Source organism: Muntiacus reevesi, chromosome 3, assembly GCF_963930625.1.
Source record: "Muntiacus reevesi chromosome 3, mMunRee1.1, whole genome shotgun sequence".
Taxonomy (NCBI): Eukaryota; Metazoa; Chordata; class Mammalia; order Artiodactyla; family Cervidae; genus Muntiacus; species Muntiacus reevesi.
In genome coordinates, this window is record NC_089251.1 from 265721469 (window position 1) to 265746144 (window position 24676).

Genomic DNA, 24676 nt, shown 5'->3' on the forward strand with positions numbered 1-24676 from the left:
TATCTTTTAAGTTCATGGCTACAGTTACCATCTGAACTGATTTTGGAGTCCAAGAAAATAAAGTATGTCACTGTTTCCATTTTTTCCCCTTCTATTTGCCATGAAATGATAGGACCAGAAGCCATGATTTTAGTTTCTTGAATGTTGAATTTTAAGCTGGCTTTTTCATTCTCTTCTTTCACCTTAATCAAGAGTCTCTTTAGTTCTTCACTTTCTTCCATTAGAGTGGTATCATCCATATATCTGAGGTTATTGATATTCTCCCCAGCAATTTTGACTCCAGCTTGTGATTCATCCAGCCTGGCATCTTGCATGATGTACTCTGCATGTAAGTTAATTAAACAAGGTGACAATACACAGTTTTGACATATTCCTCTCCCAATTTGGAATCAGTCCGTTGTTCCATGTCCAGCTCTGTTGTCTCTTGACATGTATGTGCTTCTCAGGAGACAGATAAGGTAGTCTGGTATTTCCATGTCCTTAGGAATTTTCCACTATTTTTTTTTGATCCACACAATCAAAGGTTTTAGTGTAGTCAATGAAACAGAAGTAGATATTTTTCTGAAATTCCTTTTGTTTCTCTATGATCCAGTGAATGCTGGCAATTTGATCTCTGGTTCTTCTGTCTTTTTAAAATTCAGCTTGTACATCTCAGTTCATGTATTGCTAAATTCAGCTTGTTCTCAGTTCTAAATCCAGTTTATTCTCAGTTCATGTATTGCTGAAGCCTAACTTGGAAGAGTTATGAGCATTACCTTGCTAACATGTGAAATGGGTGCAATTGTATGGTAGTTTGAACATTCTTTTGTAATGGTTCTTTTTGGGATTGGAATGGAAACTGACCTTTTCCAGTCCTGTGGTCACTGCTGAGTTTTCCAAATTTGCTGTCATATAGAGTTCAGCACCTTAACAGCATCATCTTTTAGGATTTGAAAAACTCAGCTGGAATTCCATCTTCTCCACTAACTTTGTTCATAGTAATGCTTCCTAAGGCCCACTTGACTTCACACTCCAGGATGTGTGGCTCTAGATGAGTGACCACACCATCATGGTTATCTGAGTCATTAAGACCTTTTTTGTACAGTTCTTCTGTGTATCCTTGCCACCTCTTCTTAATCTCTTCTGCTTCTCTTAGGTCCTTACCATTTCTGTCCTTTATTGTTCTCATCCTTGCATGAAATGTTTTCTTGATATCTCCAGTTTTCTTGGAGGGATCTCTAGTTTTTACCATTCTATTATTTCCTATATTTCTTTGCCTTGTTCACTGAAGAAACCTTATCTCTCCTTGTGATTCTCTGAAACTCTGCATTCAGCTGGATATATCTTTTCCTTTCTTCTTTGCCTTTCACTTCTGTTCTTTCCTCAGCTATTGGTAAAGTCTCTTCAGAGAACCACTTTGCATTCTTGCATGTTCCCACCCCCCCCCCTTGGGATGGGTTTGGTCACCACCTCCTATACAATGTTATGAACCACTGTCCATAATTCTTCAGGCATTCTGTCTACCAGATCTAATCCCTTGAATCCATTCATCATCTCCACTGTATAATCATAAGGGATTTTATTTAGGTCAAATGACCTGGTGGTTTCCCCAACTTTCTTCAATTTAAGCTTGGTTTTTACAATGAGGTGTTGATGATCTGAGCTACAGTCACCTTTAAATATTGTTTTGTGCTGACTGCACAAAACAGCTTTGGCTAAAGAGATGACTGGCATTTGCCCTGGATTCTGGGGGGTCATTTCTGCCGTATGCAACATGAGTGTCTGTTTCACTGGGGTCTGCCATACCCTGGTGTCTTAGGATGGGGCTGACCTGTGGGCAAGTTAAGGCCTGTGATTTAGAATAGGGCCTTTGGGTCACTCTTTAGTTTTGATTTTATCAGTAGCTCCTTTTTGATGTTTTATATAGGCTATCATAAAATCTCAATGTAAGGATGATTTGATCTCTTCCTTCCCTAGTCTATAACTTTTTTGTTTAGTTTTTAGTTTAGTTTTCTGTTTAGGCTATATCTTTAATTAATATATTTTTTAAAACTGTAAATATCATACATACACTGGTTAAGTATTTAGATGGAAAAAAAAAAAAAAGTAGAGTGAAGAAAATAAAACCATTTGTACTACTACCAGGGTAAGCTACTGTTAAAATTTTCTTTTTACTATTAAGCTTTTTAATCACCAGCCCAGGTTGGATGCATGAGACAAATGCTCAGGGCTTGTGCACTGGGAAGACCCAGAGGGATGGGATGGGGAACACATGTAAATCCATGGCTGATTCATGTCAATGTGTGGCAAAAACCACTACAATATTGTAAAGTAATTAGTCTCCAACCAATAAAAATAAATGAAAAAAATTTACATGTAGTAAAATTCATAGTTTTTTAAAGAATAGTCTTATGAATTTTGACAAATGTGTTGAGTCTTAAAGGCATAACTACAATCAGGATAAGGAAAAGTTCCCTCATCCCCAAATATTCCTTTTTTCTACCCTCTTGTAAATAAATTCTGCTATCTATAAGCTCTGGCACCCAGCGATCTAGCCATTCTCCTTATAATTTTGGCTTTTCTAGAATGCCATATAAATGGAATCACATACAATGTGAGCTTTAGAATTTTACTTCATTCTCTTGCAATAGAGCATTTGAGATTTTTCATTGATGGATATATCAATTGCTAATTACACTGAATGCTGCATAATGTTGCATTGTGAGGATATACCACAATCTGTTTATTCATTCAACTGATGAAATATTTGAATTGTTTCAGTTCTTGACAATTATGACTAATGCTCTTATTAACATTAAAATTCAGGGTGTTTGGTTAACATGTTATTATTTCTCTCGGATGAATCCCTAATAGATTGCTGGACCACAGTGATAAGTGTATATTTGAACTATAAGAAACAGTGAAGCTAATTTTCATAGAAGCATTAGCACTTTGCATTCCAAGAAGTATGAGATTTCAAAATAGTCTGCACCCTTCAGCACTTAGTAACCATTTATGTTTCTTCTTTGATAAAGTGTTTGTTCAAATCTTTTAACCATTATTTAATGGGTTATTTCCTTATTGTTCAGTTTTGAGAGTACTTTGAATGCTTTGAATACAAGTCCTTTGTCAGATTTGTGATTTACAAATATATGCTCTTAGTATATAAGGTGTTTTCCATCCTTTGAACAATGTCTTCTATAGAACAAAATTTTTTAACATTTTGATGAAGACCTATTAAGATTTTTTTTTAGGTTAATGTTTTTGGTGATGTATATAAAAATCTTCAGTAATTCAAATACACAACAAAAATTTTCTTGAGTGTTTTTTTCTCAGAAGTTTTGTAGTTTTGCCTTTTAACTTTAGACCTACAATCCATTTTAAGTTATTTTTGCACAAAGTGACACATAGATCAAGGCTTTTTTTAAGGGTACATAATTATTCCAAGATCATCATTGGAAAAAAAATTCTTTTCTTTACTCAATTGCCTTTGAATATTTATTAAAACCTAATTGACTGTATTTCGTGCCTCTATTTCTAAACTCTATTCTATTCTACTAATATATGAGTGTATCAGTTCTCCAGTACTACAATCTTGATTAAGATAGCTTAGAGGGCTTCCCCGATGGCTCAATGAGTTAAGAATGCATCTGCAATGCAGGAGACACAGAAGATTCAGATTTGATACCTGGGTAGGGAAAGTACCCTGGAGGAGGAAATGGCAACCCACTCTAGTGTTCTTGCTTGGAAAATTCCTTTGACAGAGGAGCCTGGTAGGCTACAGTCCATGTGATCACAAAGAGTCAAACATGACTGAGCACATGTCACATTGTCAGAGAGGGTAAGCTCATCCACTTTTTTTTATTTTCAAAATTATTGTGCTCTTTTAGCACATTTTCTTTCAAGGCAAAGTTTTCAAATTAGATTAGAAATTTTGACAAAAATATTAATGGGATGATAAAAATATAAACATTTTATTTTAGGACATTTTACATTTACAAAAATATTGTAAAGATAGTATAGATAATTCCCATGTACCATGAATTAGAATTTGTCTGATGTTTTTCTCATGATTAGATTGAGGTCATATGTTATTGGGAAAAAGACTTCAAAGATAAAATAATTTCATCACATCATATTAAATGACTTACTGTTGATGTTAACCTTGAACATCTGGCTGACAAGTGTTTGTCTGCCTTCTTTACTATAAAATTATTGTTTTTATCTCTGCTTTCTTATTGAGCTCTTTGAAAACAATGTCACTACATAGTGGCCAGTTAAGAGTTGTGTTTTAGTTCTCTGAGGCACAGTAGTTACATAAATTATTTGGAATTCTGTAACTCAGTAGATTTTTCTCTTCTCTTCCACTTATTTATTTATTCTATCACTTATGTATGTCTATCAGTAAGGACCCATGGATATGTATGCTCTACTTTGGGCTATAATCCAATACTCCCTTACTTATTTTTGCCTATTTTTTTGTGTTTTGTTTTGGCACTCAAAGCTTTATGTTCCTTTGAAATATTCCTCACCATGGTGGATCTTTTTGTTTGTTTGTTTGTTTTTAGCACTTTCTCACTTTCTGGTACTACAACATGCTCCAGGTTCATTTCATAGATTTCTTGCCCTAGTTCTAGAATCAGTCATTTCTCTGAGGAGTCCTGATTATTTTTATAAGCAGGTGTTAGGAATGGTATTAGGAACCAAGGTCTAGAGCTAGGCATGCTCGTTGCTATAAATATTTCAATGCTTTTAGTCCCTCTCATGTAATAGAGCAATGAAATATTTACATGTATATACACACATATATTGCAGAAGGAAATGGCAACTCACTCCAGTGTTCTTGCCTGGAGAATCCCAGGGATGGGGGAGCCTGGTGGGCTGCCGTCTATGGGGTCGCACAGGGTTAGACATGACTGAAGCGACTTAGCAGTAGCAGCACACACATATATATTTCTACACAACTACCTAAGTGTATATTGTGCTAAATATGAGTTCACAGCAATCTCTATTACCCTAATCCATTTACTTCATGGATCATTCTATGATTATCTGTAAACTTTCACTCTGACAGTGAGGTACCTGGCTCCCACCATCCACCATTTATTTATTTATGTACTTAATTAGTCAGTTTATGAATAACATCAGAATTGTAAAAAACCCCAAACTGAAAATGTCAAATACTAATAAGAATATGGGGCAAATACTCATTTATTGATGTGGAAGTTAAAAATGGTACAGGCACTTTGAAATATATTTTGGCATTTTCTTACAGTGCTATGAATAGTTTCAAACCAGTCAGTCCTAAAGGAAATCGGTCCTGAATATTCATTGAAAGGACTGATGCTGAAGATCAAGCTCCAATAGTTTGACCACCTGGTGTGAGGAACTGACTCATTGGAAAGGACCCTGACGCTGGGAAAGACTGAAGGCAGGAGGAGAAGAGGGTGACAGAGGATGAGATGGTTGGATGGCATCACTGACTCGATGGACATGACTTTAAGCCAGCTCCGGAAGCTGTTGATGGACAGGGAAGCCTGGCGTGCTACAGTGCATGGGGTTGCAAAGAGTTGGACATGACTGAATGACTGAACTGAACCCTTGTCAAGTAAAAATGCACTGGGCACAGTCAGACAAGCTAGAGAAGACTTTATTCAAGATTATTGTAATAGGGGCAAAGGGCTTAACTCAACTCCCCTGAAACATAAGGTGGGGGGTGTCCCACTGCTGGTGAACCAATAGAAAAGTACTGGATGAGGTTGGGGGGGGATGGTTGATCAATGAGTTGTGTGGAAAACATTGATTTATGTATGGGTTTGCGAATGTTTTTCTTTGTGATTAGGCCACTTGTGTTTGTTAACTGGCATCAAAGTTAGGCTCCTTCTCTCCCACAGAGAAAGGAGCACTGTCTTCCTCGATGACTGCATTTTAAAGGGATGGCTCCCAGGTTCTTAGAAAGACATTTCCCTGGTTTTAGAACTAACAAAATCCTGGGAGAAAACTTATGTACATTTTAAAAGGGACAGAGCAAAAGTTTACAGTTACAAGTTTTTTTAAAATAAATGTTGTAAGAAAGGGAGATCAGGGACCCACAGGCAGAAGGAAGCTTGTCTAAACTTGGGTCAAGCTGAGGGAAACTTGATGGTTGTCTTGGTCATCCCTGTGGGGAAAAAATTACCATTAAGAGTTCCGTGCTATATGCATTTTCTTTTGCATACATTCCCCAAATTACTTAGGTCAACAGCTTTCTGTCCACTTCTGTCAGTGAGGCTGTTGCATACATTTGCAATAGAGTTAGATTCTTGGTCACTTTCCACATTTCATACCAGTCATCCAACCTCTTAAATTTTTTTAAATTTTGCTAATATTCAGGTTTACTCTTTGTGTGGTAAAGTTCTGCAGGTTTTGAAAAAGGAATAGCATCATGAATTCACTGTATTGGTTTGTCATGGCCTTTGTGGCCATAACAAAAGGACCACAAAATGAGAGATTTAACCAACAGAAATTTATTTCCTCACAGTTATGGAGGCTAGAAGTCCAAGATTAAGGTATCAGCAGGAATGGTTTCTTCTGAGATCCTTCTGTTTGACTTGGAAATGGTCTTCTTATCCTTGTGTCTTTACAGAATCTTCTTTCTATGTACCTCTGTTCCTAATTTTTTCTTCTTATATGAGACCAGTCATATTGCATTAGACCTCACCCTAAAGTTGTCATTTTAATTTAATTGACTACAATTCTTTCTCCAAATATATTCACTGTCTGAGGTATAGAACTTCAATATATGAATTTTGTGGAGATACAATTCAGCTCATAGTATGTACTAATACAGTATCATACAAAATCATCTTAAAAAATCCCATATGCTTCATACATTCCACTGCCTCCTAAATCTAATTGCCTAGCAACTACTGATTTTTATTGTCTCTGTAGTTTTGCCATTTCTGGAATGTCATATCATGAAATCACATTATATGTAATCTTTACAGACTGACTGCTTTCAGTTAATGATATGTATATAAGATTCATCTATGTATTTCCATTGTTTGAAGACGTATGTATTTTAAGTGCCAATTCTTCTTATCCATTTGATGAATACACCACAGTTTGCTTATTCATTTACTCACTGAAGATTATCTTCGTGTTTTCAGTTTTTGGCAATTAAGAATAAAGTTGCTATAAAGCCAAACATATGCAGGTATTTATGTGGACATAAGTTCTCAAATCAACTGGGTTATTACCTAGGGGCATGGTTCTTGTAAGATATGGTAAAACTATGAATTTATTGTTGATCAGGCACTAAGCCATGTCCGACACTTTGTGACCCCATGGACTGCAGCACGCCAGGATTCCCTGTCATTCACAACTCCCAGAATTTTCTCAAGTTCATGTTCATTGAGTCAGTGATGCCACTGAACCATCTCACTCTCTGTCATCCCCTTCTCCTCCTGCCTTCAACTTTACCCAGCATCACGGTCTTTTCCAATGAGTTGGCACTTTGCATCATGTGGTGAAAATACTGGAGCTTCAGCTTCAGCATCAGTCCTTTCAATGAATATTCAAGGTTGATTTCCTTTACAGTTAACTGGTTTGAAACTATGCATAGCACTGTAAGAAAATGCCAAAATATATTTCAAAGTACCTGTACCATCTTTAATTTCCCAATTAATAACTGAGCTATTCAGAATTTCCATTTTGGGGATTTTAATCATCCTAATTAAAAGCCTCTTGATGAAAGTGAAAGAGGAGAGTGAAAAAGTTGACTTAAATCTCAACATTCAGAAAACATAGATCATGGCATCTGGTCCCATCACTTCATGGGAAATAGATGGGAAGACAGTGGAAACAGTGTCAGACTTTATTTTGGGGAGCTCCAAAATCACTGTGGATGGTAACTGCAGCCATGAAATTAAAAGACGCTTACTCCTTGGAAGGAAAGTTATGACCAACCTAGATAGCATATTCAAAAGCAGAGACATTACTTTGCCAACAAAGGTCCATCTAGTCAAGGCTATGGCTTTTCCAGTGGTCATGTATGGATGTGAAAGTTGGACTGTGAAGAAAGCTGAGTGCCGAAGAATTGATGCTTTTGACTGTGGTGTTGGAGAAGACTCTTGAGAGTCCCTTGGACTGCAAGGAGATCCAACCAGTCCATCCTAAAGGAGATCAGTCCTGGGTGTTCACTGGAAGGACTGATGATGAAGCTGAAACTCCAATACTCTGCCCACCTCATGCGAAGAGTTGACTCATTGGAAGAGACCCTTATGCTGGGAGGGATTGGGGGCAGGAGGAGAAGCGGACGACAGAGGATGATATGGCTGGATGGTATCACTGCCTCTATGGACATGAGTTTGAGTAAACTCTGGAAGTTGGTGATGGACAGGGAGGCCTGGCGTGCTGCGATTCATGGGGTCGCAAACAGTCGGACACAACTGAGCGACTGAACTGAATTAAATAAGTGTGTAATGGTAGTTCATTTCAATATGAAATTATCTAATGCCAAAAAATTTTGAGTGTCTTTTTTATATGCTTATTTTCTGTCTACAATATATCTTCTATTCAAATAGAACATAGTCTAATAGTCTATTCAAATAATTTGTCCAGTTTTTAGAGGTTTTTTCCCCCTTTTTTAAATTACAAAAGTATGATAATACATTTTCAGGAGACTTGGAAAATACAGAATAAATGTACCTATAATTCCACTGTATATTTCAATTATTCCTTTTAAGTAGGTAAATTAAGATTTTTAGTTGGAGTTTCAATACCAAACTCAAGAAAAGCAACATAATGAATAGACAGAAAACAGAAGAATATATAGTAGGCCTGGAAAGAACTATGAACCAATTCAACATTATTAAGATATGTACAATTATCACACAACATCTGGATTAAAAATCTATTCAAGTTCCCATGGACTATAACCTAGGAGACACTGGAACGTATTCAGGGACCTAACATGAGGTACAAAAATTTTATGGTCTAAAGGTATTGAAATCACACAAAATCTGTCTGCTTATCACTGTGGAAAAATGTTAGAAACCGATATCAAAAGATATTTGAAAATACTCTTTATATTTTCAAGTACAATGTGCCATTTACCAAGAGAGATCTTTGACATAGCCACTGAAAGCTTTAATAGTTAAAACACTAAAAAAGCACAGAGGGTGTTTTCAGAGAAGAATGCATTTAAATGAGAAATTAATGTCAAAATAAGAAATCAATATCAAAGATACTTTAAAAATCCCATGTATTTATAAATTAAATGCCCAGTTTTAAATGATGAGTATATCTAAAAAGCCATAACAACAAAAAACTAATATTTTTGCATAATAAAAATGACAAGAGAGTTTAACAATTTGCTGCATGCAGCTGAAGATGCTCAATGAAACTAAATACAATGTGGAATATTGAATAAAGTATGCAAACAATTAACAGACTGGCATAAAACTTTGTGAAATTTGAAAAAATCTATACTATAGTTAGTAATACTGTATCACATTATGAGTATACTGAATCACAATAAACTGCGGAAAATTCTGAAAGAGATGGGAATACCCAACCACCTGATCTGCCTCCTGAGAAATCTGTATGCATGTCAAGAAGCAAAAGTTAGAACTGGACATGGAAAAACAGACTGGTTCCAAATTGGGAAAGGAGTACGTCAAGGCTGTATATTGTCACACTGCTTATTTAACTTTTATTTAGAGCACATCATGAGAAATGCTGGACTGGATGAAGCACAAGCTAGAATCAAGATTGCCAGGAGAAATATCAATAACCTCAGATGCAGATGACACCACCCTTATGGCAGAAAGCAAAGAAGAACTAAATGAAAGTGAACTTGATGAAAGTGAAAGAAGAGAGTGAAAAAGTTGACTTAAAATTCAACATTCAGTAAACAAAGATCATGGCATCTGGTCCCATCATTTCTGGCAAGTAAATGGGGAAACAGTGGAAACAGTGTCAGAGTTTATTTTTTTGTGTTCCAAAATCACTGCAGATAGTGACTGCAGCCATGAAATTAAAAGACATTTGCTCCTTGGAAGAAAAGTTATGATCACCTAGATAGCATATTAAAAACCAGAGACATTACTTTTCCAACAAAGTTCCATCTAGTCAAGGCTATGGTTTTTCCAGTGGTCGTGTATGGATGTGAGAGTTGGACTATAAAGAAAGCTGAGTTTTGAAGAATTGACGCTTTTGAACTGTGGTATTGGAGAAGAGACTTGAGATTCCCTTGAACTGCATGGCAATCCAACCAGTTCATCCTAAAGGAAATCAGTCCTGAATATTCATTGGAAGGACTGATGCTGAAGCTGAAACTCCAATACTTTGGCCACCTGATGAGAAGAATGGACTCATTTGAAAAGACCCCCATGCTGGGAAGCATTGAATGTGAGAAGAGGAAGGGATGACAGAGGATGAGATGGTTGGATGGCATTACCGACTCAATGGACATGAGTTTGTGTATACTCCAGGAGTTGGTGATGGACAGCGAGGCCTGGTGTGCTGCAGTCCATGGGTTTGCAAAAAGTTAGACATGACTGAGTGACTGAACCGACTGACTAACTGCCCTCTGATAGATAAATATAAGAGGTTCTCTATGGAAGTTTCCTGTTGGGAGAGACTGACTGTGGGGGAAGCTTGGTCTTGTTGTGATGGGCGGGGCCATGCTCAGTAAATCTTTAATTCATTTTTTGTTGATGAACGGGGCTGTGTTCCCTCCCTGTTGTTTGATATGAGACCAAATTATGGTGGAGGTAATGAAGATAATGGTGACCTCCTCAAAAGGTCCCGTACATCACTGCTGCAGTCAGAGCCCCCGACTCTGCAGCAGGCCACTGCTGACCCACGCCTCTGTCAGAGACTCTTGAACACTCACAGGAATGTCTGGGTCAGCTTCTCCTGGGGCCACTGCTCCTTTCTCCTGGGTCCTGGTGCACACAAGATTTTGCTTGTGCCCTCCAGGAGTCTGTTTCCCAGTACAGTGTAGGCTCTATAATCAAATCCCACTGCTCTCCAAAGTCAAAGTCTCTTGTGGCTCTCAATGCCTTTTCCAGATTCCCCAGGTTGGGAAATCTGTTGTTCGTCCTAGAACTTTCTTAACAGTGTGAGAATTTCTTTGGTATAATTTTTCTGCAGTTTGTGGCTCATCTGCTTGGTGGCTCTATGGTGGGATTCATAGCAACCTTCTCCAAGAGCACTTATGCCACAGGCTGTGTAACTCAGGTAGGTTCACCCAGAGTCTCTGCCCCTGCAGCAGGCCACTACTGACCTGCATCTCCTCAGGAGACTCAAACATAGGTCTGGCTCAGTCTCTGTGCAGTCTCCGCGTCCTGGTGCAACTTTATGGACTGTATAGTCCATGGAATTCTCCAAGCCAGAATCCTGGAGTGGGTAGCCTTTCCATTCCCCAGGGGATCTTCTCAACCCAGGTATCGAACCTGGGTGTCCGACATTGCAGGTGGATTCTCTACCAGCTGAGTCACAAGGGAAGCCCAAGAATACTGGAGTGGGTATCCTAATCCTTCTCCAATGGATCTTCCTGACCCAGGAATTGAACCAAGGTCTCCCACATTGCAGGCAGATTCTTTATCAGCTGAGCTTTCAGGGAAACCCATGACCAACCTAGAGAGTGTATTAAAAAGCAGAGACATTACTTTGCTGACAGTGGTCTATCTAGTCAAAGGTATGGTTTTTCCAGTGGTCATGTATGGATGTGAGAGTTGGACCATAAAGAAAGTTGAGTGCTAAAGAATTGATACTTTTGAACTGTGGAGTTGGAGAAGATTCTTGAGAATTCCTTGGACTGCAAGGAGATCAAACCAAGTCAATCCTAAAGGAAATCAGTCCTGAATATTCAATGGAAGGACTGTTGCTGAAGCCGAAACTCCAATACTTTGGCCACCTGATGTGAAGAGCTGACTCATTAGAAAGGACTCTGATGCTGAGAAAGACTGATGGCAAGAGAAGAAGAAAGACTGACGGCAGGAGAGACAGAGGATGAGATATGTGGATGGCATCACCAACTCAATGGATATGAGTTTGAGTAAATTCCGTTAGATACTGAAGGTCAAGTAAGTTTGACGTGCTCCAGTCCATGCGGTCACAAAGAGTTGGACACAATTAAGTGACTGAACAACAAGAACAACCAGAATAATGGAAATAAAAGCAAAAATAAAAATGAGACCTACTCCAAAAACTTTTTCACCACAAAGGAAACAATAAACAAAATGAAAAGAAGACACACCAATTGGGAGAAAATATTTTCAAATGATGTGGCTAACAAGGGATTAGTTTCCAAAATTCACGAACAGCTTATGACGCTTAACAGCATTAAAGCAACCCACTCATTGATTGGGTAGATGATGCAAACAGACATTTCTCCAAACAAAACATACAGACGGACAAGTGGCACATGAAAATGTGTTCATCATCACTATTTACTAGAGAAATGTAAATCAAATCTAAAGTGAAATATCACCTCACAGCAGTAAAAATGGTTATCATTAAAAAAATCCACAAACAATAAATGCTGGAGACAGCATGGAAGAAGGGAACCCTTCTACACTCTTGGTAGGAATGTAAATTGATATAGCCACTAAGGAGAATAGTATGGAGCTCCCTTAAAAAACTAAAAATAGAATAATAGGGCTGTGATATGACCCTGCAATCCCACTCTTAGACAAATTTTGAGAGAAAACATGATCTAAAAGGATACATAACCACCGTGTTCATTGCAGCAATGTTTACAATAGCCATGGCATGGAAAGAGTCTAAATGTCCAACAACACAGGGGTGGATAAAAACCTTGTGGGGTATATATACAATGGAATATTAATCAGCCATTAGAAGAATGAAATAATGTCATTTGCAGCAACATGAATGACCCTAGAGAGTGCCATACTGAGTGAATTAAGTCAGACAAGGAGAAATACATATGACTTTCCTTATATGTGTAATCTAAAAACAAATGGCCATAATAAACTTACTTACAAAATAGAAAGAGACTCACAAATGTAGAAAACGATCTTATGGTTGCTGGGGGGAAGGTGTAATTAGAGAGTTTGAGATAGTCATGTGTGCACTGCCATATTTAAAATGGATATCAACAAGGACCAGTTTTATACCACATGGAACTCTGCTCAATGCTTTGTGATAGCCTGGATAGGAGAGGATTTCAGGGGAAAATAAATACATGTATATTAAAGCTGAGTCCCTTCACTGTTTACCTGAAACATGCAGCATTGTTAATCAGCTATATCACAGTACAAAATAAGTTCAAAAAAAAAAAGTTTGTGATTTTCATTTTATGTTTAAGTGTTTTGAATTAATTTATGTGAAAATCATAAGACCTGCATGAAGGTATTTTTTCATAATAATGTCTAATTATTACAGTAATATTTTTTGAAATATTACATTTTCCATTGAAATTGTCTTTCTTCCTTTTCAAAGATCATTTGACTATAGGTGGGTCTATTCCTGGGATTTCTATTTAGTTCTGTTAATCTACATGTCTATTTTTTCCCTGACACCAAATTGTCATGATTAGCTTTGTAGTAGCCATGAAATTAAAAGATGCTTACTCCTTGGAAGGAAAGTTATGACCAACCTAGATAGCATATTAAAAAGCAGAGACATTACTTTGCCAACAAAGTTCCATATCATCAAGGCTATTGTTTTTCCAGTGGTCATGTATGGATGTGAGAGTTGGACTGTGAAGAAAGCTGAGCGCCGAAGAATTGATGCTTTTGAACTGTGGTGTTGGAGAAGACTCTTGAGAGTCCCTTGGATTGCAAGGAGATCCAACCAGTCCATCCTAAAGGAGATCAGTCTTTGGTGTTCATTGGAAAGATTGATGCTGAAGCTGAAACTCCAATACTTTGGCCACGTCATGTGGAGTTGACTCATTGGAAAAGACCCTGATGCTGGGAGGGATTGGGGGCAGGAGGAGAAGGAGACTACAGAGGATGAAATGGTTGGATGGCATCACCAACTCGATGGGCATGAGTTTGAGTGAACTCCGAGAGTTGGTGATGGACAGGGAGGCCTGGTGTTCTGAAATTCATGGGGTCACAAAGAGTCAGACAAGACTGAGCAACTGAACTGTACTGAACTGAACTGAAATCTCAAAGAGTAATAGTAATACAGTAGATCTCAGACAGTTGAGTCTTCAACATTGTCCTTCCTGTTTGCTAGTATATTAGTTACCCTAGGTCTTTTGACTTTTCAGATACACTTTAGAATCTTATTGTTGGTCTCTACAAAAAAGTCTGATAGAACATAGAATTTCAAGGGACCCCAGGTTGCCAAGGCAATCTCAAAAGATAAGAGAGCTGGAGGACTCATTTATCCTGATTTCAAAACATACTGCAGTGCTACAGTGATCTAAATAGTTTGATACTGGCATAAGGCTAGACATATAGACCAGTGGAATAGAATCAATATGCCAAAAGTTAATCATTTTATCTATTGCCAGTTGATTCTAAACACATGTGCCAAGACCATTTAATGGAGAAAGAACAGGCCTTTAACCAACTTATGTTATTAGGACAACTGGATATCCACATTCAATAAAATGAGTTTTCCTATGTCACATACATTCAAAAATTAATTGATCAGAACAGATCAAACACCTAGGTGCAAAAATTAAAACTATAAAAATCCTAAAGGAAAATATGGAAGTATTTTTTTGACTTTCGACTTTGCAAATGAGTCTTAGCTATGATACTCAAATACAAGAAACAGAAGCAATAAGAATAATTTGGATTCTTAAAAAAAAAAAAAAAAAACTTCATCAAAGGACAATAAAGAAGTTAAAAGCTCACCTGTAGCATGGTATAAATATTTGCAAATAACATTTCTGATAATGGTTTGACATCTAAAATATATGAAGAACTCTTAAACAACACAGTTAAAATCTGGCCAAAGATCTTGCATAGACATTTCTTCAAAGAAGATATATAAATGGCTCCAAAGCACTTGAAAATGTGTTCAGTATCATTAGTCTTTAGGAAAATGTAAATCAAAACCACAGCGGGAAGGAGAACAAGATGGCAGAGAAGTAGACATGTAATACATCTCTCTCCACGGATGCATCAGGAATACCCTATGGACAGAGATGAGCTTGCAGAACACCAGCTAGGAGAGGGCAGAAGTACTTGACCACTGGAAAAGAATAGATATAAGCACACAAAACTCGGCTGGATAAAGGAAGTTGGGGGAAAAAGAGAAAAATTAGTAGGACTGGACCTGCCCTTGGTGGGTGGGGGAACAGAAGCAAGTATCTGATCCCGACATCAGGGCAACTGTTTGGGACAGAGGAGAAACATTTGAGGCAGAGAGAGTGAAGCAGCTGATCTGCAACAGTCTAAATGGAATAAGAATAAGAGACACACAGACAGTCCTTGCCACAGCCATATGTACCTCGGACAGGGACGTGGGTCCCCTAGAAGGCACAGTGACTGGAAGCTTGAGTGTAGTGATCGTGGAGCAATCCCAGGACAGGCCTGCTGTTGACTACAGGGAAGTGGCCTGAGGGGACGTGAGGGGGGAGACTGTGGTGGGAAATGCCTGTGAAAGAAAACCTGACAGACATGGAGGCAAGGCAATACTGCTGAGTCATGTGTAGGGGGTGGAGCTATCACCGTACCCTCTCTCTCCCCAAATGCCAGGACCACTGGAGGCTGAACTATAGAGAGGTTGGCCCTTTAAGTGCCTGAAGTGCCCAGCAACAGAGAAGGACCTCAGCCAGTGTGCTCTTCAAGTGCCTGAATGGGTGGAACAGCCAAAGAGGCCCTTTGATTGCCATCTGTCAGAGGCTAGAAAAAGACTGATAGGGCCATAGCTCCTGCAGCTGAGGGAGTCAGTGTCCCATCACACTTGGCATTGCCAGGGTCTCTGAGACCCAAGCTGCTGCATCACCTTTGCATTCAGTCCTGACTGGGACAGAGCTGCCACAGGTTAGAGAAAGCCCTGGTAGCGCCATATCTCCCGTGACAATAGCCACCAGTGCTCGTATTTAGTCAGCATTGCCAGGGTTCCCATGATCCAAGCAACTGCACCACCTCCATGCATGATCCTAAGTGGGGCAGAACTGCCAGAGGCTAAAAAAGTCCTGCATCCATGCATGCTGCATCACTTCAGTCATGTCCAACTCTGCGAGTCTGTGGACTGTGACCTGCCAGATTTCTCTGTCTGTGGAATTCTCCAGGCAAGAATACTGTAATGGGTAGCCATGCCCTTGTAGGGCACCATATGTCCTGCTGCCCTAGCTGATGGCTCCCCTGAGTATCTGGTGCTGTCAGGGTATCTGAAACACAAGCAACTGCACCACCTCCACACCTGGCCTTCACTGGGACAGACCGAAGTCCTCCAGGGCAAACTCAGGAGCAAACCCCTGTGGACGACTCACATGCAGTGAAGTGAAAGTAGCTCAGTCGTGTCTGACTCTTTACGACCCACATGGACTATACAGTCCATGGAATACTCTAGGCAAGAATACTGGAGTGGGTAGCCTTTCCTTTCTCCAGGGGATCTTCCCATCTCTGGGACTGAACCCAGGTCTCCCGCATTGCAGGCAGATTCTTTACCAGCTGAGCCACAAGGGAAGCAGAAGAATACTGATTGGGTAGCTTACCCCTTCTCCAGCAGATCTTTCAGACCCAGGAATTGAACCGGGGTCTCCTGCATTGCAGGTGGATTCTTTACCAACTGAGGTATCAGGGAAGCCCACATGCAGAGGTGGAGATAAAACCACAATTGAAACCCAGGGGCAGTGTGGCTAAGGAAGAGAACTCAAAACCTCCCCACCAGTTGTAGAAGCTCAGATTAAATCTAGATGATCAACTATTCCATTGTCTATGGAATATACAAAAGGACAATGGCAGTTTCCACAAAAGAAAACACACTAGTTCTGACAACTGTGGACATTGGAGGCAAGAACACACAGGAGTAGGACCAGATTAGAGTGTGAACCGTTCCCACAGCAGGTCCAGAGTGTAGCCTAGTGTTGGAGGGCGTCCTAGGGAGGTGAGGTGGACAGTGTCTTCCAGCAAGGGAAAGGACGCTGACATTAAAGAAAAACATCAATTTATTCTTATATTTTGACTTTTTCTGTAGTTGCTTCTGGATTTTCTTTTTCCTTTTACCTTTTCTCCCCCTCTGTTGTTGTAATTGTTGATTTTATTAGTACTATTAAATCTATTTAGACTTCCCTGGTGGCTCAGACGGTAAAAGTATTTGCCTACAGTGTGGGAGACCTGGGTTCGATCCCTGGGTCGGGAAGATCACCTGGAGAAGGAAATGGCAACCCACCCCAGTATTCTTGCCTGGAAAATCCCGTGGACAGAGGATCCTGGTAGGGTACAGTCCATGGGGTCGCAAAGAAGCTTTTGAGAATTTCTTTAAAATCACACTATTTCTTTCATATACTCCTGCCTCAACATTGGGCCTGTCGTGGTTTTGTGGTGTTCTCTGTTTTTTTTTTTTTTTCTCTCTCTCTTTTTTTAACTTTAATTTTAAAATTTTCTACATTTATAATTGTTATTTTTTTCCCCTACATTTATCCTTTTGTTTGTTTTTCCAACAAAAGAAAAAAGCCTTACTTCTGGGGTATTTATGGCTGTTTGTTCTTTTCTGTTGTAGTTAATCTATAGCATATGTAAATCTTCTGTATCTACCTCTGTGTGACTTTGCATTTCTATTATTTCTTTCTTTTCTTCTTTTTCTCACCATGTTTGTTTGTTTGCTTTGTTTTCATTGCTTTATTCACCAGTTGACACCTTGCTTTAATTTTGTTTTCCATTTTGTGCTTCAGTTAGTTTTGTTTTTAACTGTAGATATCATTTTTTGGTTTCTTTTGTTTGCTGGGTCAATCTATTGTTCTTTATTTATTTATTGGACTCTTTCGGTTTTGTCTATTGGTATATCTGTATATGTGTATACTTCATTATTTTAGCTATTATTGCCTGATTTTGTAATTGCCATTTGTCTGGGGGTGCATCTTTTGTCTCTCATATTTGTGTATTTATTTTAATCCCATCTAATACCATAAAAACCTCCTGTGAAATCTCCATTCCCCAGCCAGAGATCAAGTGCTGAGGCTTTGGAGTGGGAGTGCTGGTTCTAAGACCCTAGATAACCAGAGAACTTCTAACTCTAGGAAGTATCAATTAATGAGAACTCTTATAAAGGCAACCGCTTGTATGCAACACCTGGCATCACCCAAGTGATACCAGCACTCTGTGCAGGATGCCTCATTCAAACAGCAAACAAGACAAAAATATAAACCCAGTCTTCAGCAGACAAGATTACCACTTCAAACAGACCTGCCCATCAGAGAAAAAAAGAAAAAACAAAAAAAAACTAACCTCCTCCCACCAGAATGCAAGCACAAGTCACACCCTACACAAAACTCACACAAACCACTGGACCAACCTTATGAGGGCAGAAACCAAAAGGAAGAAAGAATTCAGCCTCAAAGCCTGGGGAAGGTAGACATCAAGTACAATAAGTTAAAGGGAAAAAAAAAAAAAAACAGCAAAGGCAGAGAAATACTGCACAGATGAAGGAACAACCTAGAAACACACTAATCGAAATAAATGAAGAGGGAATAGGCAAGTTACCTGACAAAGAATTCAGAGTAATGGAAGTAAAGATGATCCAAATCCCCAAAGATAGAATGGAGAGAATGCAAGAATCAACACATTTAACAAAGACCTAGAAGAAATAAAGCAAAAATAAACAGAGACAAACAATGCAGGCATGCTAAGTTGCTTCAGTCATGTCTGACTCTTCATGACCCTATGGACAGCAGCCCACCAGGCTCCTCTGTCCACGGGATTCTGTAGGCAAGAATACTGAAGTGGGTTGTCATTTCCTTCTCCACAAACAATACAGTTACTGAAACTAAAAATACTCTAAAAGGAATCAATAACATAATGTCTGATGCAGAAGAATGGATCAGTGAGCTGAAGATGGAATGGTGGAAATAACTGCTGAAGAGCAGAATAAAGTAAAAAGAATGAAAAAAACTAAGGATAGTCTCAGAGACCTCTAGGAAAATATTAAACATACCAACCTTCTAATTATAGGGGTCCCAGAAGAAAAAGAGAAAAAGAAAGGGTATGAAAAAATTTTTTGAGGAGATTACAATTGAAAATTTCCCCAACATGGAAAAGAAAATAGTCAATAAAGTTCATGAAGTGCAAAGATTCCCATGCAGGATAAACTCAAGGAGAAACATGTCAAGACAAATACTAATCAAGCTAACAAAAAGTGAAACTGACTCAGTCATGTCTGACTCTTTGCTACCCCATGGTCTATACAGTCCATGGAATTCTTCAGGCCAGGATACTGGAGTGGGTAGCCTTTCCCTTCTTCAGAGGATCTTTCCAACCATGGGATTGAACCCAGGTGTCCCACATTGCAGGCATATTCTTTACCAGCTGGGCCACAAGAGAAGCACAAGAATACTGGAGTGGGTAGCCTACCCCTTCTCCAGCAGATCTTCTCAACTCAGGAAAGTAACAAAGATTAAACACAAAGAAAGAATATTAAAAGCATCAAGGGAAAACCAACAAGTAACATACAAGGGAAACCCCATATATTTAATAGCTGATCTTTCAACAGAAACTCTGCAGGTCAGAGGGAATGGCAGGATATACTTAAAGTACTGAAAGGGGAAAATTTACCACTAAGATATACTCTACATGGCAAGGAGCTCATTCAAAACTGATGGAGAAATCAAAAACTTTACAGACAAGCAAAAATTAAGAGAATTTAGTACCACCAAACCAACTTTACAAAAAATGTTAAAAGGACTTATATAGTCAGGAAATACAAGAGAAGAAAAAATGTACAAAAACAAATCCCAAACAAGAAAATGGCAATAGGAACATATATATTAATAATTACTTTAAATGTAAATGGATTAAATGCTCCAATCAAAAGACACTGACTGAATGGACACAAAAGCAAGATCCACATTTATATGCTGTTTACAAGAAGCCCACTTCAGACCTAAAGACACATATAGACTGAAAGTGAGAGGATGGAAAAATATATTACATTAAATGAAAATCAAAAGAAAGCTGGAGTAGCAACCCTCACGTCAGACAAAACAGTCCTTAAATTAAAGAATATTATAAGAGATAAGGAAGGACATATAATGATCAAAGGATCAATTCAAGAGGAAGACATAACAATTGTAAATATTTATGCACCCAACATAGGAGCACCTCAATACATAAGACAAACACCAACAGACATAACAGGAGAAATTGACAGTAACACAATAACAGTAGGGGACTTTAACACCCCACTTATACCAATGGACGGGTCATCAAAACAGAAAATTAATAAGGAAACACAAGCCTTAAATGACACATTAGACAGATGTGTTAGGTAGTTAGAATAGGAAAAATAAGTCCATAATGGCAGTGGCTAAAAGACAGTGAAAATATAACAAAGGAAGTTCTGAGGACGGGAGTGAGGACCTCAGGTAAAACAAACAGCTCTCCTGGCTAGCCCAGTTTATATAGGGCAGGCTCAAGAGGAGGAGAAATAAAACATAAAAAGAGGAGCCAAAATTGAGCCAGAGACTTCTCTTCTCTTTGTGTCTTTTGGGTCGACTAGCCTTCACAACTTGAGGAATTTTCCTTTGCTTGCCAATAATACTGAGCTATAACATTGGTTAGTCCTTTGCTTCAAATTTTTATGCTGCGAGACAGAACCAAGGAAATTATACACTCCCCCGACATCTCTGGTGCCGTGACTCAGATTTAACCTGGCTGAAACAGCCTCGGCTTGGCCTCCCAGCAGAAGCCCAAATCAGTGAAAACTCCCACAGTGGAAGCTGACTGCAAAGAAAACCCAGGGCAGTGGAAGTGACAAGAAGCCCACCGTGCTGGAAATAGGGATAGAAAAAGCAAACTCAGCAGACAAACAAGCTGACACGGCTCAGTCTCAGATTCCAGGAGACCTCTGGTTGGGGTAGGAGGTCCTCACCTCTATGGCTGGAAGGACATATGCCGGGAGCCAGCACACGAGATCCCACCCATGGCCAGGTCGTGAGGAGGAGACCTGACAAGCAAGGCAGATCAGGACTTCAGGGATTTCGAAAAGCTGCCCCGGCGCTCACCTTAAAGATGATCGCTGTCTTTCTGATGCTTGCTGTATTAGACTACTCCCTAATTTCTGTGACACAGGTAGAAGGCCTTCCCCGATCTCTTTCCGAACAGAATCAACTTAGTGTTATGCCCGATGTCCGAATCCCCGAGCGGGAAGAGAAAAGGCTTCCAAGACAATGCAACTGGCAAAAAAGGGAAGTTTATTACTGACTCGAGCCAGGGCCTTCTGCCCCCGCAACACAGTGGTGCAGGGTCAGAAAAAGCCCTGAGCCCAAGCTGTTAGCAAATTTATAAGATATGCATAAGCAATTAGTAGCTGGCTTAAGCGGATTGGTTACATGTTTGCAAAGCAATTATATTGGTACAGACTTTCGCGGGCTTTTTCAAACCTGGGCGTTCGTGGGCTTTTCAGCTCTCCCTTTGTTTCTTACTGGGCGCATATTCATTGGCTGGCTCCAGGTTACCTGATGGGGGTAGGGAATCTTACCATTTCGGGGGAAGCTAAAACTTAGCTCAGACTGCCTGTCATGGTATTAACCCTGGCAGCCTCACACTTAGAACTTTAATTAATATGTCTGCCGGACGGTGGTATCCTATAAGATTATCCAGGATGAAAGGAGTGTTTCAATTTAGACCCCTTTGCTGGCATTCTAGCCTGCTTGGCAAATGCGTACTAAGGCACATGACTGCTAACAACACCTTAATCATAAACAGCATAAAGAACCTGATCACACAAAAGGCCCTAATAGGTACAGAGCCCTTCGGGGGTGAGGAAACCCTATTAGAGAACATAAAATATTATTTTAAAAGTGGTTATAGTTAAAGATTTAGAAAAATAAGAGTTTAGAATCGTTCATTTTAACCAGAAATGCTAAACAGGCACTGCCTCACTGGAGCTGCAGTCTTTGTGTGGTAAACCTTTTAGATAAATTTAACTGATAACTTCTGCAAAAAGACTGACCTTTGTGTTCATTAAAGAATAGATTATGGAAAACAGCTTTGCATTCACCAGGTCATAAAATGTCAATAGGCCCCAAGGCCAGAAGATAATGTACAAGACCCTCATAAACAAAGAAGCATGCAGAAAACACTCTGGTTTCGTGAAGAACAAACTGATGTAATGTTAAACTATCTTCCCCTTAGAAATGTACTAATTTAGGGTATAAAAGCCACGGTAAAAAATAAAGCATTGCCAGACTCTGCCAGACCCTGCTGCACCCCTGTCTGGTCACACTCTCTCTCTCTCTCCCTCGCAGATTTGGCCCTGTCAAGGCTGGTCTTACGTCTCTCTCTCGCCGACGCCGTTCATCCTGAGGGTATCCCCTGGATCCTGCCGAGGCTGGACCCCGGCAGACACATGGCTAACAGAATCTTAATTCCTTTACAATCTCTCCTTTCCTGTTTCTCTGAAACCCCCACTGACAGGCGAGCAGCAGTGGGTGCAATTGAGGGACTCTGGAGCGGCTATTCCCCAGTGTGTCCTGAAGGCTTCACTATCTGCTGTGCCCTAGTAACTGTTGCCCAAGCGGGTGGGGGTTCTTCTGTCCTTAATCTTCTTTGTGCCAAGGATCAGGCCAATTAAAACTGTGAGCACCGGTGAGATATTTAGCAGATTTTCCAGTAGGTTGTGAAGGGGATTCCTCAGCACATTTTTCTCACTGCTTTTTACTCCCGTCTTTCAGCTCCTCTCCAACCATGCCACTGCTTACAAAGTATTGGGCAGATCATCATCTTCCATTTCTGAAAGTTGTGTTTGAAGCCAGTTACCTAAGATTGGGACTCAAACCTACGTGGCAGGGACTCTGTGCTATGCTTAATCACTCAGTTGTATCTGGCTGGGACTCGAGCCCGCCAAAACCCACAGTACCTGGTTTTAGGACCTAATAAAGCTCAGACTCTTGATATCTCATTGCTGAAAATTCAGTGAGAGACACAGCCATAGGTAAGAGGTGGATTTGTTAGGATTTAGAGAAGCACACTTCACAGGGTGTGGGCCATTGCAGTGGTGCCCATGGAATGTGGTGTGGTTAGTTTTCCCCAAGCTGGGTGATTTCATATGCTAATGAGTGGGAGGGTCATTCCAACAATTGGGGAACGGCCCACTCTTTGGTCTTTTGACAATGCCTTGGAGCTGTCCTGGCACCTCTGGCATTTAGCTTGCAGATTGAGGATCAAGGTTTAGTTGAATCTGACTTGTCATCTTGGACCCATTTGATTTTAGTCAGTTTATATTATGCCCCTGGACTGTGTCATTCTTTCAAAAGTTGTGCTCTGCTCCCTTCCCTCCTGTTTCATCCTCTTTTCCCGAGTCCCGTCCAGGCCCAGAATGTTACCTTCACAATCTTCTGGCGGGACAACCAGAAAATAGCTGGCGCTTGGGAGGGAAATACTGTATAGTATCCAGTCCTTCTAGATATTCAGGCCTTCATCTTCCATGTTTCCTACAACATATGCAACAGCAGCATTTCTCAGTGAACCCACTAGGGCTGGTGACAGGCACACAATGCCTGCTAGAAGTCCATCTGTTGGTGGCATCCCTTCAAGGGCAATTGGACTTCCAGGGATAATGTTTGCCACTTTGGGAGTTAGCCTTGCATGCAGTTTGAGCCCAAACCCTTCTCCTAAAGTTATAAATATACCCCCAGATCAAATCTTCACTCCACTTTTATGGAACATCTGGTCTGTTGCTTCTTATCAGTTTGTTCTTAAGTCACTTACTAACTCCTATAGCCAGGACCCTGCCCCCTTGTAGGCAACATGGATCTGTCCCACTTATTATTATTAAAATAATCCTAATGCCCCTAATAGGACCAGATAACCTGATCCTTTGTCATTACTTCTGTTATTACCTAAAGTGGGTCTTTGACAATGAGATGTTTACCATTGGAAACACCCTAAATTGCTCTTATGGAGGGCTAGGGGAGGAAATCAGTGACTTACATTCCCTCAGAACAATAAGAGGATAAGACTTATGGCTGTTTCACCAGGTTCTCAGTCTCAGGGCACAAACTTGGATTACTTTACATTATGGTATCTATTCCTATCTGCTGTGGAAAAACCAGCAATGCGTTACGATTACAATCCCTTAATCCTACCCAGCACTGGTCACTCTGAAGACCTTGGGGATGCCAAACTCCAGTCCGGGGGTCCCAGGAGGTCAACCTGCCTCAACCTACCTAGGGATCTGGTCCTTGTAAGGTTGTCATGCCTCAAACTGCTCAGGGATCTGCCAGTCCAGGGGTTCCAGCAGGTCGACATGCCTCGACCCGCCCAGGGACCCAATTCTCAGGAGGCCGACATGCCTCGACCTGCCCAGGGATTCCATCTCCAGGAGGCTGTCATGCCTCAGCCTACCTGGGGATCTGCACCCTGACCCAGGGACACCTGGCTCTCAGGTATTGGTTAGGATATGCTTCAGAAAGACTAACACCTAAGGAAGTACACCCATGGAAACAGAAGGAAGCCTAATAGTTATGGGAATGTGCCGAGTCTCAGGAATAACTCAGGAGCCCAACAAGAGCCCCATTGCTTTTCTGGAAAGTCTAAAAGAGACCCTCCAAAAGTTTGCT